This window comes from Notamacropus eugenii, chromosome 4 (assembly GCF_028372415.1).
Source record: "Notamacropus eugenii isolate mMacEug1 chromosome 4, mMacEug1.pri_v2, whole genome shotgun sequence".
NCBI classification, from domain to species: Eukaryota; Metazoa; Chordata; class Mammalia; order Diprotodontia; family Macropodidae; genus Notamacropus; species Notamacropus eugenii.
Window position 1 is genome coordinate 413,215,812 of NC_092875.1, and position 16,310 is coordinate 413,232,121.

At 38.3% G+C, this 16,310-nt stretch overlaps 1 protein-coding gene across 1 annotated transcript in view; it reads left to right on the plus strand.

The window, feature by feature from the left end:
- The window catches only part of EMB (embigin), a 247,050-nt gene that overhangs the window by 190,465 nt on the left and 40,275 nt on the right, over nucleotides 1-16,310 (plus strand). The window lies entirely within an intron of this gene.

Here is a 16,310-nt window from a genome sequence, read left to right on the forward strand (position 1 = left end):
TGAATATATTTTTTCCCTCAAGTTCTCTATTGCTTTACAGTGGTGGCTGCTAAATAGCCCATGATGCTAACTATGGTTCCTCAGTACTTGAATTCTTTCTTCTTGGTTGCTTGTAGTATTTTTTCTCTAATCTAGCAGTTCTGGATTTTGGCTATGATTTTCCTGGGAGTTTTAATTATAGTGTTTCTTTTTGTCATACTCAAGATCATGAAATTTTTACTTCTTGCAATCTGCAACACTTGACATTGAAAATATGTCACTAAATTGTAAATAACTGGAGTTCTCTATCAAAGAGACATTCTAATTGCTGTTTAAAGTTTGTCATAGCAAATTACACATTGTTTTTTAGTGAATGGTGAGCTTGATTTATTGGCAACATCTGTTAAAAGTATTTAGCAATATTTAAATATAGTCTTTTATTAAAATACCCTCTGAACTATACTATGTGAATATTAAATTTAACTCTTTCTACTTTCTTTTAAAAAAATTCAATATATAATATTTTACTTTTTCTTGGGGTTTCTTTCAATTGTTGTTGTTGTTGTGTTTGTCCTTCATTCTCAAAGAGGACCATGACATCAAGATGATGACATGACTTGCAGTTGACTTTGATTTGAGGGAGGGAGGGCTGTGCAAGATCACCAACCTCACTTTCTTCTCCTGAGCCATCTGGATCCAGTGACCAGTTATTCATCAGGATGACTGGAGATGGCCCAGGATGCAGTGTGAGACCCTGGCTCTTTCAGACTAAGTCTTATCATATTCTCACTTTGTGTGAGATATACCCATTCATTGAATAAGTAGTTACTTAAAGAATGGTCCCTTTAATAAAAAAAATCAGACTGGGAGGGGAAGACACTCAGGGTTCCTGGGGTTTCTTTCAATAGATGATGGTTGAATTCTTTCTATTTCTACTTTGCCCTCTGGTTCTAAAGGAGTTGGGTAGTTTTAATATTTCTTGAAATAGGATGTCTAGATTCTTTACTTTTATTTTTTGATCATAGTATTCTCTCAGTCCAATGATTCTTAATTTTTTTTTTCTGGGCTGCTTTTCTAGATCAGTTATTATTTAGATACTTTACATTTTATCCATTGTTTTCTCCCAGCCATCTGATTTTTTTAATATTTCTTCTTACCTTAGGAATTAGTTGGCTTGTTTTAGTCCATTCTAATTTTCAGGGAGTTTGTTGCTTGGACAATCTTTTGAAACTATTGTATTGAACTATTAATTCTCTTTCGAATTTTTTCATTCATAATTAATTTATTTTCTATTTTTTCCTATAAGCACACTCATTCTCTTTATTAAAAATTTTAAACTTTATTAAAAATATATACTCTTGTTTCATCTTTTTTTTTTTTTTAGGAATTCTAGTTGAGTTTGTGCCAAAGCTGTGTTTGTCTTCAAGGCATTGCTTGTAAATGTTTTCAAGTTATTCTTTTGTTCTACATTTGTGTCTTGAGCATTGTCTCTGACACTATAATAGCTCTTTAGGATATGGTTCTTTTAAATTTTTTCACCCATTCTTCCAGCCTACTTTCAGATTTTGGACTTAATGTTAGGGCTGGACTCTGCCACAATTCTGGAGAGGAGATCTTGGTTAATGCTATTGCTACTTTCTTGAAGTATTGGGTGTTGTGTTATTTCCAGGCCCTTACGGACAGTCTGGAAAGCTGTAATCTTTCAGAGCTTCCAAAGTGATTTTTTTCTATTAGACTTATCTTGTGGTGGGTTCTTTCAATTTTCTTTTTCATTCCATAGTTGCTTTTGTTTCATTTTGGACTATATTTCTTATTTATTTGGAGGGCTATCCCCTTATGCTGCCATCTTCCTAGAATTTCCCTTGCCATTACATTTGTAATAGGGCTTTTCCTTGTGCATGCCTAGATCAACTAACATAGCAGTACCCACAAGAGAGACAATAAAAACCTGCCTCGGGGAGACAGTCTGTATTCCCCTACCACATAGGTAGGAATAGTCATTTTTCATTTCCTGCATAGTCAGAGGTGGTAGTAGTGACAAAGGTACAGTTACAGTCATTATGGGGGTACCATGAAGTGAACTAGCAAGTAAAGGGCTACCTCCATGCTTTTCTTCTTCATTTTTTCTTTTGAAGTCTCTATGGCCCTGAGAAATTGGCCTGGAGCTTTGGCCTGGGCTGCTTTCTTTGTGCTTTTCTGTTCCAGGTTTAGCTGGTAGGTCCTCAGACCCAGATTTGAACCATAGTGACTTTGGAGGCAGGATTTCGAGCTAGACACTTCAGTCAGCCAAACAGTGAAGGCCTGAAATGTCCCAGTCTCCAGAACTCGACCTTAATGGGGCTTTGGTGGAATTGAGCCATATAGCTAAGCTGTGAACCTGATACCTCTTGCCTTCCCAGAGACTGGGTTGGTATTAAGGGGAATTAATGCTCCTCCCACAGTTTTAGGGGATTGTTATATATTTGTTCTTGTTGTGTGTTGGAAATAAATATTCCATTGTGATCTGACTGTTAAGTAGTTAAATGAAACGAGAATGCAAGAGACCCCATAACATTAGGGGAACATCACTGAGGGCTGGAGTCAGTGGCAGACTCTGGATACCCTTGAACCTCCTAAAGGTATCAAATAAAGCAGAAAGGAATGAATGTAATATACCTGGTTGCCAGGCATTGTGGTCCAATGTAGTCACCCTTACACAGTTCTTTACAATAGGACCTTTTGCAAAGAGTTTCTAGCTATCTTCATATAATTCTTCTGCTGTCTTCATCTCCCACCCAGTACACACTTTAACTCTCCCCAACCCCCAGTTTTGGGTGGAGGATTGTCTCTGATTCCATTCTGTCTCTGATAGGGTAGTTTTCACCCTATGTTTCTGGGGACCAGGACTTCAGGCCACTGCTCCATCATTTCCACTTTCCCCCTCAGCCCTGACAGTCTCCAGTACCCCTTTATGTGTGATCATCCTTATTAGAAAGTAAGCTTCTTAAGGCAAAGGACTGTCCTGATTTTTTATATTGTATTCCCATATTTTGTCTATTTTTCTGAATATATTTGCCTGCCTGTATGTATGTATGTGTATATGCATGTCTGTACATATCTATCTGTCTATCTGTCTGTCTCTAGCATCTCTGGTCTAGGGGAACACATCTGAATTCAGAAAGAAAATGATTCCCTGATCACTTTTAAGTAATCTATTCTCTGTCTTTCTCTGTCTCTACGTCTGTCTGTCTCTCTGTGTCTTTTTCTGTGTCTGTCTCTGTCTTTCCCTCCACATGTGAAAAGGTGATTGTGAATGTTTCCCATATCAGTGTTCAAGAGCACATTTGCTAATAAAACAAGATTGCTTGGAAGAGGGAAACATAGGAGGTAGATTTTCATTTGTTATTTCTTTATATCATGAAAGAAATCACCTAGGGAAGTCTGCAAACCTTCCTCTCTTCTCTGACTCCCCTAGTGTTTTGTCGGTAACTCAGTTATAGAAGTTATGCCATGGACTTTATATTCTGTTCAAGCTGGACATTTTCCGTTACACACACATTTCCTGAACTTATTTATCTGATGTTGTTCCCTATGTATGGAAAGTTTTCTTCCACCTTAACCTTTTGAATTCCTACCTGACCTTTAAAATTCTATTTAAATTCCACTTATTCTGGGAAGCTTTTCCTGACTGCCTCCCAGTTGATAACGACCTCTCCCTGCTTTGTATATCTCTCTTTTGCACTAATGGTATTTTGCTCATTGATTTATATTATTTTATGCATTGCTTTATATAATGACTAGTTCTGTCCATGGACTCTCTCTTCCATCATGTTCTCCAGTGACACAGAGCTTGCTGTGCTTGTGCAGCATTAATCCGACTTTCCCATCAGATTTAATATCTCATTCCGTTTCCTGCCCACTCCCCTGACTCATTCCTCCCTAAACCGGTCCCAAATGCCACCAGATTTCCAGTCTCAAAAGCCCTACCTCTGTTGTTGTTCCACTTGAATAGCTTTGCACACACTTAATAGAAACCTCACAGATGGTGAGGAGTGGTGGTGGTTGTGGTCTGTTACTATGGTAACAGATGTACTACAGTCAATTGTAAAGTACTTCAATTTGTCCTGGTTATTTTGACCTGGTACATTCTATTTCTGTGTTCTTGGGGTCTTTTGTGATTCAGCCTTCCTACTATTAGTGACTGGAGGATCATATTTCTTTGCCCCAAGGACAAGGGGCTTCATTTCTTCCACTTGCCTCAAGTTCCCTTGTATCATCTATCTACCATATTTTCACTAGTGAATTCTTAAAACAAATTCCCCAAAGATCCTCCTCTAACTTGGGGAATTTCACCAAATTTTTGTTGTCTGTTCAGAACCCTCCATGGATCTGGAACAAAGTGGATGGAAGGAGTTCGGTCAAGGAGATGAGGAAGGACTTTTCAGCTTGAAATGGGCCTTGAGTGGGTCACACTGACTTCTCTACAAAAGAACAGAAGGCAAAAGGGGTAGTGGCTATGCTTTTTTTAAAAAAGCTTTTAAAGCAACTTCTGGGTCCCCATTTAAGTTTTAAGACCACTAGAATGGTGGGAGCAGCCATGATAAATCTAGGCTGTATCAATACAAGACACCAGTCACATTATGGTCATTTGCCACCGACAATCTAACAAAACAATAAATCTTGCTAAGTAATCATATTGGAAAAAACAACAAACAAACCTGTTCTACCTGAATTCTTTTATTGCAGATAGCCAGAAAAAGTCCTTTTTTTCTTTGTTTACTGTTAACCTTAGGGGTGCTTATTGACTTCCTTGAACCCCTCCCTCTGGTTTTCCTCTCCCTGCCAAAGATCAGAAGAATAGAAGAAAGGAAAGAAAAGGGAAGAGATGACTATGCTTATCTCCATTTGGGGAAAAAAAAAGTTTGTCTTTTTTAATTTAATTTACATATTTTAGAACTGGAGAGATCACATGCTTTATGTCTATTAAGGGGGTACTGAGGAAAGAGATGCCAAAAGTGGATTATTCTAAGGAGTATGAAACAGAGCCAAGATGATAGGAACAGTTATGATATTTAAATATATACTATTTCATTGTGGATTAACTATCACTCAAAGGAAATCAGGTGCATGATGGGTATGAGTAGACAATGACACATCATAGATAAAGAGGAACCAGAGTAAAGAATCTTAAAAAAAGAACTTTGTGATTGAAAAATATAACCAGGGCACATGAAGAGTAAGGGATAAATGATGGACTGTCTAATTTTTTTTCTTCCCATTCTTGTCTCCTTGGTGTCAGAAGAAAGTAAGGAATGCCTGCTGCAAGTACACAACAGTGGCGGTAATTAACTAGCATTCATATAAGGTCTTAAGGTTGGCAATGTGCTTTACGTATGTTTTCTCCTTAGATCTTTCTAGCAACCTTGAGTAGTAGGTGTATCCTTGCACCTATTATATAGATGAGAAAACCAAATTTCTGAGAAGTGCCTTTCCCGGTGTCACACAAGTGGAAATTTGAACTCAGGTCTTCCTGTCTCTAAGTCCCACACTCTAAGCACTGCAACATTTAACTTTTAGGGAGAGATATGGATGAGAATTGTGTAGGGCGGGAAGTCATGGATGAGTGGGATCAATATTATTGGAAAGACCATTAACAATGATTCGATCACAGATATATTTAAATATTTATGCAATATTTCATTTCCTAAGCTGGGATTTGGTGAGCTACTCATTGCACAAGTGTAGAAAGCAATATGCTGAAAGGGAAAGGGCAGCATCACTGCCATTCAGAGGAAAAAGCAGCTCAGCGTTTGAACATCCTACGTCCCTTAAATGCATGGGTTTTTACCCTTGTTGATAAGGTACAGGTAGGGAGAAAAGCTTGAGTAGTGCACCACCTGGTGACTGATTCAGGCTTGACACTCTGAGTTGCTCCAGACACACAGACACACAGACACACAGACACACACAGACACACACACACACACACACACACACACACACACACACACACACTTTCTTATTGGATATTTGATCACTTTTTCTGATGAACAATTTAAAAGAAAGGCAGAATTAGGGTCTGGGGTTTGGAGGAAAAGAACTGAGCATCCTAAAACAGCACACTACCCATTGAAATGCAAAATGGCCTCTGTCTTATGGAGAAAGTACTAGAAATCTGAAAGGAAATAGTATTCTCCATCTACTTCAACTCCCGACTTTACTTTGAGAAGGAACTTTGGCCAGACAGCCACCTACATCCTCTCACACTAAAAGGTAAGGACATCCGATGCCCTCAGCCTTGGGGATCTGGGGAATAGCTTAAGGGGCTCGTGGAGATAGGGCAAAGAATGAGAAGGCAAATCTCAGGCAAGTGACTAGTCATTCAAGAGAAAGCCTGAAAGAGCACCAGTCAAAGAGAGAAAGCCTAGACTTTCCATCATTCCATGAGGGAATCAAATCCTGGTTCTTCCCAGAAATGCAAAAGGAAGGAAGTGCAGTTATAGCGGTTGGCAGTGAAAGAAGACAAAATACAGAATTAACTTAAAGCACAGCAAAGAACCCCAGGGACTGGGACTTCATAGTCATTGCTCAACAAATGCTTGTTGAGTGATTTAAAAAGTTTTGCAATTTAGAAAAAAATAAAGGGATCTGGGGACATTTGAGGTCAGTCATTTCCCCCCAACCTCAGACACTTTACTCTGGTAAAGGACTCCAGTTGGCCCCATATGACGCACTACAGGCCAAGGACAACCACTCTTGGGGGCATTTGTACAGTAGTGGGAAAGGAAGCAGTCAAAGAGCGATGACAGAAATCAGAGACAAGTGATGAGGAATACAAGAGAAAGCCTGAAAGAGAAAAAGTCCTGAGGAAATAGTACAGGCAAATATACTTTGAAGGAAAATGAAAGACAATTCCCTGATTAAAAGAAAATCCCACAGATTTCCCCAGAGATAACAGAACAACAACAATAAACTGTAGAATGGTTCATCACATAAATAAAAATGTTGTAACAGCTTTCACTTAAAGCCTCAGGCTGTGTAACTTATTGCTACATACGTAGAAGGAGACATATCTGCTGATTGGCTGAGAGAATGTAGAGTAGGATGTGGAGTACCTGCCGTAAGAAACTTACTTCGGTTGTTTCCAGACTTTCTTAGGTGGGATACAAAGACAAAGCACTCTTTGGAAGGTGGTAGAGAGAGGTTTATTTGCTAATAGTACTTGTAATGGTTTTATGTAACTAGTGTTTGGTGGATTGGGCTAAATTGTTACAAGCTAGAGGTTACTTTCCCCTCTTGAAAGTGATCAGTGAAGCAGCTTTCCTTCTGAATTCACATCCATTCCCTTAGGCCAGAGATGCTTAAGATAGTGGCAAAGAGATATAAATTTTAGTCCTATACACCTCTTTTGAGACTGGAGGAGAGATCTGCCAGCCCTCCTTGGCTATCTCATACATTGGTTTCGCTTTCCCTCAGCTATCATGCTTATGATACAGGCACAATCTTTCTATTTTCTGCAAATGTGGACCATATCTCAGATGTTATCTACCCATATCAACTCTACCTCTAAATATTTAGACATCTCACTCCCACCCACCCCACTCCATAATATGCGTGTATATTCTATCTATCTATCTATCTATCTATCTATCTATCTATCTATCTATCTATCTATCTATCTATCTGTCTGTCTGTCTCTCTGTCTCTCTGTCTTTCCATCTATCTTATACTATTAATGGAAGTGAGTAATGAAATTAAGTCAGAAAACACATTTAAGAAATGCAGACATTAGAGGAGACACTGAATACCCAATAGAGAATCTCTCAAAGAAGTAGAGACTTTGAGAGACAATAACAGATTTTGAAAATATAATGCAGTGACAGAAAATTTGGAAGAAAAGTAAAAGGTTACAGTGTTAAAAAGAGCAAATTAATTTGGTACCAACAAAAACTACTAACCTTGAAGATCACTTAATCAGTGATAACTTAAGCACCATAGGTCCCTTGGAAAAACATGACAAATTAAAAACAATAATACCATACTGCAGGAAATGATATAGGAAAACTATATAGATTTTTAAAATGCTGACCACAAAACACTGATTCATCAGACTCACAGATTATCACCATCAAGATAACAAAACATAGCTCAGACTCAAAGGAACGTAGTAGTCAGTTTTCTTAATCATCAATAGAAAACCAAATCTTGTAGGCAGACAGGGGAAGAAAAGTCTAATATCTGAATAGGCCACAAGGTGGTGCAATACTCCAATACTTTAAGGAAGACATCGGGAAAGATGGTAGAGGAGGTCAGAAAATTCAAAGCTCTCCAGATTTCCTCAACAAACAAGGGTCATATATAGGTCTCAGGGTCAGTGTAGACCAGCAAAAATAAACAGGAGTTAGGACAGAACAGTGGTCCTCTTGGAACAACCAGAGAAGGTCTGAAGCAAGATCCCAGAGTGGAGGTTTGGCTGAGTGAAGTAGATATACCTCCAGGAGAGCTCCACTGACACAGCAAGCGGTGAGCCCTGGAAGCAGTTGGCCTGGGAGGTAGTCTTGACTTCAGCCATAGGAATTTTCACCTCTCAGACTGTGAAGGGAGTAGGGCATCTGAGAGGTGGAAGCCTCTGCTGACAAGGCTCAGTTGTGCTGCTGAGTTTAGTCCTGGGTGTGAAGAAACCAGCACATGCCTCGTCAATTCAGAAGCAGTGGGGTAAGGATGCTGCTGACTATGGGAACTTATAGGAGAGCTGAGTTCTTGGTCTTGGTCTTGGTTTAGGCCGGAAGAGAGAACTGAAGGTCATAGCATTAGAAGGTTCTCAGGGAGTAGCAACATTTCCAGCATAGTGTGCTGGGGGTGGGGAGAAGGAAAGACAGAGGGAAGGGGCTACCTGAGGCTTGGAGGGGGAAAGGAATGCAGAGGTCAGGCCCAGGACAAATCTCTAAAAATAACACTAAGAAGGACTGGAGGCCAGAAGCACCATTCCCCCCACATGCCAAGATTAGAGGTGATTACAATAATACGCTGCTAAAAATAAAAACAAAAAAGAGCAGGCAAAGAAGAGCCCAACCATAGACAGTTACTATGGGAATAAAGTAGATTGAGGTTCGTCTTCAGAGGATACTGTAGCAAAAAAAGTCCTCTCCTATCCCCAAAATAGTGTTGAATGGTGACCTCTCCAAAAAGAATTTATAGAAGAACTTAAAAAAGACTTCAAAAATAAAATGAGAGAGATTAAGGAATTTTTTTGAAAAGTAAGAAAAATTCAAGAAAAACGAGTTAATTACAAGAAAGTTAACTAACTGGAATAGGAGATCCAGAATCTTAAGGAAGAAAACAACTCCTTGAAAATTAGAATTGGGCAAGGGGAGGCCAGTAAAGTTATAAGAGACCAAGAAATAATAAAACAAAATATAAAGGATTAAAAAATAGAAGCAAATGTGAAACATCTTTTAAGAAAAACAGCTGATATGGAGAATAGATCAAGAAGAGAAAACATGAGAACAGTTGGACTACCTGAAAGCTAGGATAAAAAAAAAAGAATGTTGATACAATAATAGAATAAACAATTAAAGAAAATTGTCCTGAAGACAATTGTCTCTTAGAACAAGAGGAGAAAGTAGAAATAGAAAAAAATCTGCTTATCACCACCTGAAAGAGATCCTTGGAAGAAAACCTAGAAGAATATCATAGTCAAATTCCAAAACCCCCAGGTTAAGGAGAAAATACTGCAAGCAACAAGAAAAAAAATTTCAAATATAGTAGAGTCGCAGTTAGAATTATGCAAGACCTAGCAGTAAACACATTAAAACACCATACTATGTTATTGAAGAGTAAAAGAACTAGGGTTATGCTGAAAATATACCCAGCAAAGTTAAGCATAGCCAGAACCAAAACACACACACACACACACAACATACACACAAACAAAAAAAGAAGTAACAGACTTTTATGATTTTATTGCAAAAAGGCCAGAACTTAATAGAAATTTTGACATACACAATTTAAGAGAAACATAAGGTAAACATCAAAGACTAATTACAAAAGAATAAGGACGAATTGTCTGCTTTTTATATGTGCAAATGTAAACTGTCTATTTAAGATTGTCATTAGTAATTGGTTAATTCAAAAGAAAGAGTGGGGTGGAGCTAAGTATGATGTGATTCTAAAAAAGCAAAATGATTTAGGAAAAGGTAAAAAGTAATTATCTCATACAAATAAGCTGCGATAGGAAGAATTGATACAGAGGAATTAGATGAGGGAGGAGAGTAGGTAGTTCTGGAACCCTACTCATCAGGAATGGGTTAAAGAGGGAACAGCACATATATATCTAGAAGAGTATAAAAGTCTTCTAAAAGAAAAAAAGAGGGCAAGGGGAAACGGAGGGGGGAAATAATAAAGGTGGGATAGGGAATAAGGTAAGGGGGGGAATTTAGAAGGGCATGTAGATTAACAGGAATGGGATAAAGAAGAAATAATTATATATATATTTGGAAAAGTATAAAAATCATCTAAATTCAGAAAGAAATAAGAAGATAAAGGGATAGGATAGAGAGGATAAGGGAGGGATTCTTGGAGGGCAGTAAGTTAAGGAATAGGAGGGTAAGGTAGCAGGTAGAAGTAGAGTAGAGGAGTGAGGAGGAATCAGAATAGGGTGAGAAGGATATTGAGGAAAACAGGAGGGAGGAAAATATGCAACAAGTAATTATAGTTTAGAATGTGAATGGGATGAATTGACCCACAAAATGGACACTGATAGATTAAAAATTTGAATTCAACAATATGTTGCTTTTAGAGAGACACATGTAAACACAAAATAAAGGTCTGGTATAGAATATATGTAAATAAGCAGGGATAGTAATCATGATCTCAGACAAAGTTTAAGCTAAAATCAGATTAAATCAAAAGAGAAAAAACAGGGAAAGTACACTGTTTCAGCCATATTAAGCAATAGTTTTTTAGACCATATAAAATAACTAGACAGTATGGTATGGTGGTTTTATACACACACACACACACACACACACACACACACACACACACACACACACACACACATATATGTAGTTCCCTCTTTAACACATTCCTGATGAGAGTAGGGTTCCAGAACTACCCACCCTCCTCCCCCATCTAATTCCTTTGTATCAGTCCTTCCTGTCACATCTTATTTGTATGAGATAATTATTCTTTTTACCTTTTCCTAAATCATTTTGGGAATAATTGGATAACTTGTTTTACAGATAACGAAAGCTAATGTTGAGCTATTAGCTAATTTTTGTTAATAAAAATTCTACTCTCAAATAGGATTGAGAATTACTTTTTTGGAGTCAAAATACAGATTTTCTGCAAATTTCCTTTTCTTTTTGTGAGAGGTTTTAATTTTTTTCTTCCATGGAAGCATCAGTTCTCATGATTTAACTGCTTTGTGAATTAACATTATTCTGTTCTCAACATTAATCTCTTTCAGTGCCATAGCACTGACCCAAAGTAAGGATTTAATATATGTATTGAATAAACGGATGATCATTCGGTAGGATACTATGTGCAAACTTGCTTTTCACCAGCAGGTGTCAGTCTCACACCACCATTTATTTAATATTGCTAAAGTAAAATGATTTATTCATACTTGTGACATGGTGAAAATTAAAATCGGCCCAGTGAAAGTCAAGAGATAGAAATAGGTGTTGAGGTGAATATTGTCATATCAAACCAGCAGTAGAATTCATGGAACAAAGGAATATTTAATCAGAAACATTTGTAAACAGTGAAGAAATTATTCAAAAAAAATAATATACTTCTATGTTCATTTTATTTTGTTCAGGACCACTGCTTCCTTCCTATAGCATCAGAGCTTTAGGAGAAAATTATAAGGGTGAGGGGCTGGGGATTTCTTCTTAGTGTATAAAAGGGCTGTCTTGAGAGTTCAAAAATTGAATTTGATTTGAACTTTGCCCTTCAGTTTTTCTGCGATGCTTCACAGAGCTTCTCTTTTGCTTCAGAGAACCATACCTTTTTTCCTCCCATAATCAGGAATATCATCATCATCATTTCTAAAAGTAATAATACAATAAGCTACAGGACCTGTGATTTGGTTGGTACAGAGAACTCCCAGGTGAGAAAATTCCTGGCAATGCAGCTTGGTACTTTCTCTGCAAGTCAGGGTCTTAGATCCTTGAGGGTAAATCACACAGCCAGTGTATGTCAGATGAAGGGCTCGAATGCAGATTTTCTTGGCTTTTATGCTAACTCTTTATCCACTATGTCTTGCTGTTCAGTGGCAGTAGATGAAGGAGGAGATAGAAAACAAGAAATATATGTACCAGTATTCCAAGATCACCATATAAAATAGGTTGTATTTATTTTCCTCTGTGCAGGTGTGTAGAATTGTTTTTGGACAAATGCACTCCATACAAAGTGGAATTCAATGACTTCAAGGAGGAGGGGGAAGAGGAGGAGGAAAAGATTGGGGAGAAGAAGGGAGAGGAGAAGGATGAGGAGGAGGAGAGGGAGGAGAAGGAGGAGAGAATTGTTTACAGAAAAGACATGATAATCTGACCTCAAATGCTTTCCACAATGTATACCTATGAGGAATATTCCTTTCCCGTCCCTTTGTGGGACCTTCCAGCGTTTATGGCTCTCTAACTTTGTGTCATGGATTGTGTAAAGTCTGCTCAAAAGGGGATGTCCTAGCACCTATGGCGATATGTCACGTGCCGCTATATTTGATTTTATTTCCCAACAGTTTTAGAACTCTAAGCAATTTCTTGGTTACCTCTTGAATTTTACTTTCTAATTGTACTTGTGCTTGCTTCTCTCTGGTGCAACACTCAACAGTTGCCTTGGTATATGTTGTTATCTTTCTTTATCCATGTCACATCCATGGTATTGTGTTTTAGCAGATATATTTCCTGTGTTGATGCACTAGCTGCATTCTGAAACTTTGCTTTGGGACTCCTACGTCGCCTTATAATAATAAGTGGGTTTGATAAAAACTGTAGAAATTGGTGAGGCCCTGAGAGCAGGCATAATGAAGCTTGGCTAGTACTTCTTTCTACAAATACTCAAAGGATTTATGATTTCCTCAATTTGAGAACTCCCATTGTGGAATCTCTCTCCACCAAACCAGAGTGCAACATATCCATCATTTAGTGGATGTATCATAAGAACATACGTGAACACTGCAGAGGCCTTCTAGTAAACCATCTAATTTTCCAGATGAGAAGCTGAGACCCAGAGATTTAGTGGTTGTACAAGTTATTAACTAACAGAGACAGGATTTGATTCCAGGTACTCTGAATTGAAATCCAGTACTCTTTTCACAATATTACACTGAGGGTGTTATTATTATTATAATCATACTTATTATTGTTATTATACTGAGGGCTGTCTACAGTGTTCCGGGAGGACTAGTACCTCTGGTCTCAGGGTTTGCTGAGCCCCTTTCAGGGCTGTTCATCTACCTTTGGTGTCCACCTGTCACCCAACTCTCACCTGTGACTCCAAGAAGCTGTAGCATGTGCAGCATCCACACCCTGATAACACCATCTCTACCGACCAGCCAAACCAGGTTTGGCCTGAAACCCATCAGTGAGTTAGGGAGATGTCTATCCGCAAAACAAGAAGACTTCTCCTAGTAGAATAGGTGAAGGAAAACAATTTGTACCAATGGCCATGAAGGCAGCTGAAGCAGGTGCTGTGGAGTGTGTAAAGCTTGATCACGCATTGAAAACACCAAGTTCATCCACTGCCTCCCAGGCCATCACCAGTTCTCTTGATTTTTATCTTGCCACTGGATTTCAATAACTCTGGAAGAGAGTGAGGCTGATGACTTTTTGCAACCCTGCCTCATTTAAATCCAGTTCACGCACAAGTCAGCCATGATATCATTGACAATGAAGGACAAACAAAAATAACTGTGGATTGGAAATTGCCTGAGCTATATGGAAATTAAGAGAGTTATCCCATGGTCTCACAGTCCATAAGAATCAGAGTCTTCCTAATGAGAGTCCCAGCACACTCTCCATTATGCCATGTTACTTTACTGCTGTCTTACTTGCACAATCTAAGCCTATAAAAATGTGATCAGAGCATTCTCTCCCCCTACCCCCAGCCTAGTGGTCATCAGGAATTCTGCAGTGAAAGGTGGCTTTGTTATAAATGCCATGACTTCTGTCATTCCTGCCTACGGTGTCTCCATCTCCATGATTATTCTGCTTCATGGCCAGATTCTGACACAGCATTCCACTAGCTATGCTCCTGGCATATTCATATGGATAAAGATGATCATGAAATGGTCAGACATATTTTAGTTTTTATTTGGAATAGGGAATAATATCATAGAGGGTTAGAGTGGGATTGTATAATTGTATGATATATTACAATTATATAATAATGTAATATAAATATAATAATTCGGAGATCATCTACTTCAATTTAACCCGTTCACTTTGTAGACAATAAAATGGAGACTGAATGGATTTAAGTGGCTTTTTAATGATGCATAGGCAGTCAGAAATGGAGTTAAAGAATTGCACAAATTACTTTCAGGCTAATCTGGGAAGCAAGAAGTCCAATTTTTTGATGTAGAAAATTTGCACTAGGGAAATTCAGCTTAATCTGTCACACTTTAGTGAGTCACACATTTCTCTGTTAGGTCACTACAGCATAATGCACACATTTTGTAAAGCCCGGATCCTTATGCAAAATGTCAAAATTGACTTCTGTCATCAATAACAATTAATAGGCATTTTAAAATTTTATTGTTTCCCAACAAAGTTTTGAAACAGTGGCACATTTCATCTATCCCAAAGCATTTCTTATTGGTCACTATAGCAGAAAGGAAACTTTTCTTCTATTCCAAAAATCATGAGTACGTTTCTTTATGCAGTTCTGATGCTTGTCTCCTGCTGTGCAGTGAGGCAGAGTGAACTGCAGGCAATCAATTCTGAGAAAACATTAGAAATTCATTTGAAAAGCTTTTTTCCCCTCATTTTCATTTGGTGATTTCTTCATGATCCTTGCACAACTCAAGGGTTGCTTTTATAAAGAGAAGCTTCTTTTCAAATTATGGGCATCAAATTTAATAGAAGACAAATTCTAAATGCTCTGAACATAAGCATCATCTTTAGTGAAATCGATTTCCAGCAGCATTTATGTTGACTTGAAATCTACTATCAGTAGCCCTCAGAGTAGCTTTTATTTGACAAAATTGCACAGATGCTCCTTGGTGAAAAACTATGCTTTGTGAAAACTCTGGGCCTTGTGAGTAAGGGTCCTTGTTAGGCAGCCCTCTAGCTGGAACAAGGAGCCAGTGATTGCTTAGCAACAAGAAGAAATCACTTGCTCAGAACACCAAAGCCAACAAATCCTGTCAAACTACTGACTCAAGCCTGTGCATGAAAGTTCACAGACCAAATGGTCCCCTGGACCACAAGGTTTCAAAAAGTCACATACATTAGCAGTTTAACTGTATGGCCTTCTGGGAGAGGAAGGCACTTCTATGCAGGAGCCTCTTGTCGCTATAGCTTTTCCCTTTGTAAATGAGGGCAGGGATGGAGGGGAATATGAATAGCTGGTGAATCTGTCCTGTTACTTTTCTCTTCTGCTGACCTGTGATACAGGATTCCAGTCCCTCTGATATCTCTACATTTCATTGCCTGAGATGAATGGTCACTCAGAACTGGACAGATTGGAAGTAGTTGGGACGGAGTGTTGGGGATGAAATGTTTGACAAAAATACGACCAAAATATCTTTACCAAAAAGTGGCCCTGTGCCATAGCAAAAATTTCTAAATATAGAAAAGAAAGGTCCATCTCATCAGAGGCTGCCCACCAAAACTCTTTACCAATTTCAGCTTAATCAATCATTCAGCCAACAAGCATGTATTTAGTGCCATGTACCAGGTGCATCAGTTCTGCTTACATGGCTTTATATTCATCTGCTAAATGAAATCAAATGTTTTTGCCTATGTTATGAATACAGGAGTATATTAAAAATAAAACAATTCTGCTCCTCTCTTTTATTTATTTGTTGATGGCATCATTATTCTATTAGCCACTTAGACTTCTCCTTCAGAAAGAAGCTTGGAGTCATGCTTCTGAACCCTTACTTTCTGTATTCAAACAAGTTACCAAGTGTTGAATAATCTATCGGCAAAAAATTCATTTTATTGAGCTTCTCCTTTCCAAGTTCCACCCCATCCACCATTTTAGGTCCTCCACTGCCTCCCACCTGTTCTATAGTAATATCTTCCTAACGAAGTCCTCCACTCCTAGTCTCTCTTTTCCATTCCAGCCTTTACTCTGTTTTCAGAATAATCTTCTGAATACACAGATCTGACTAAGTCATT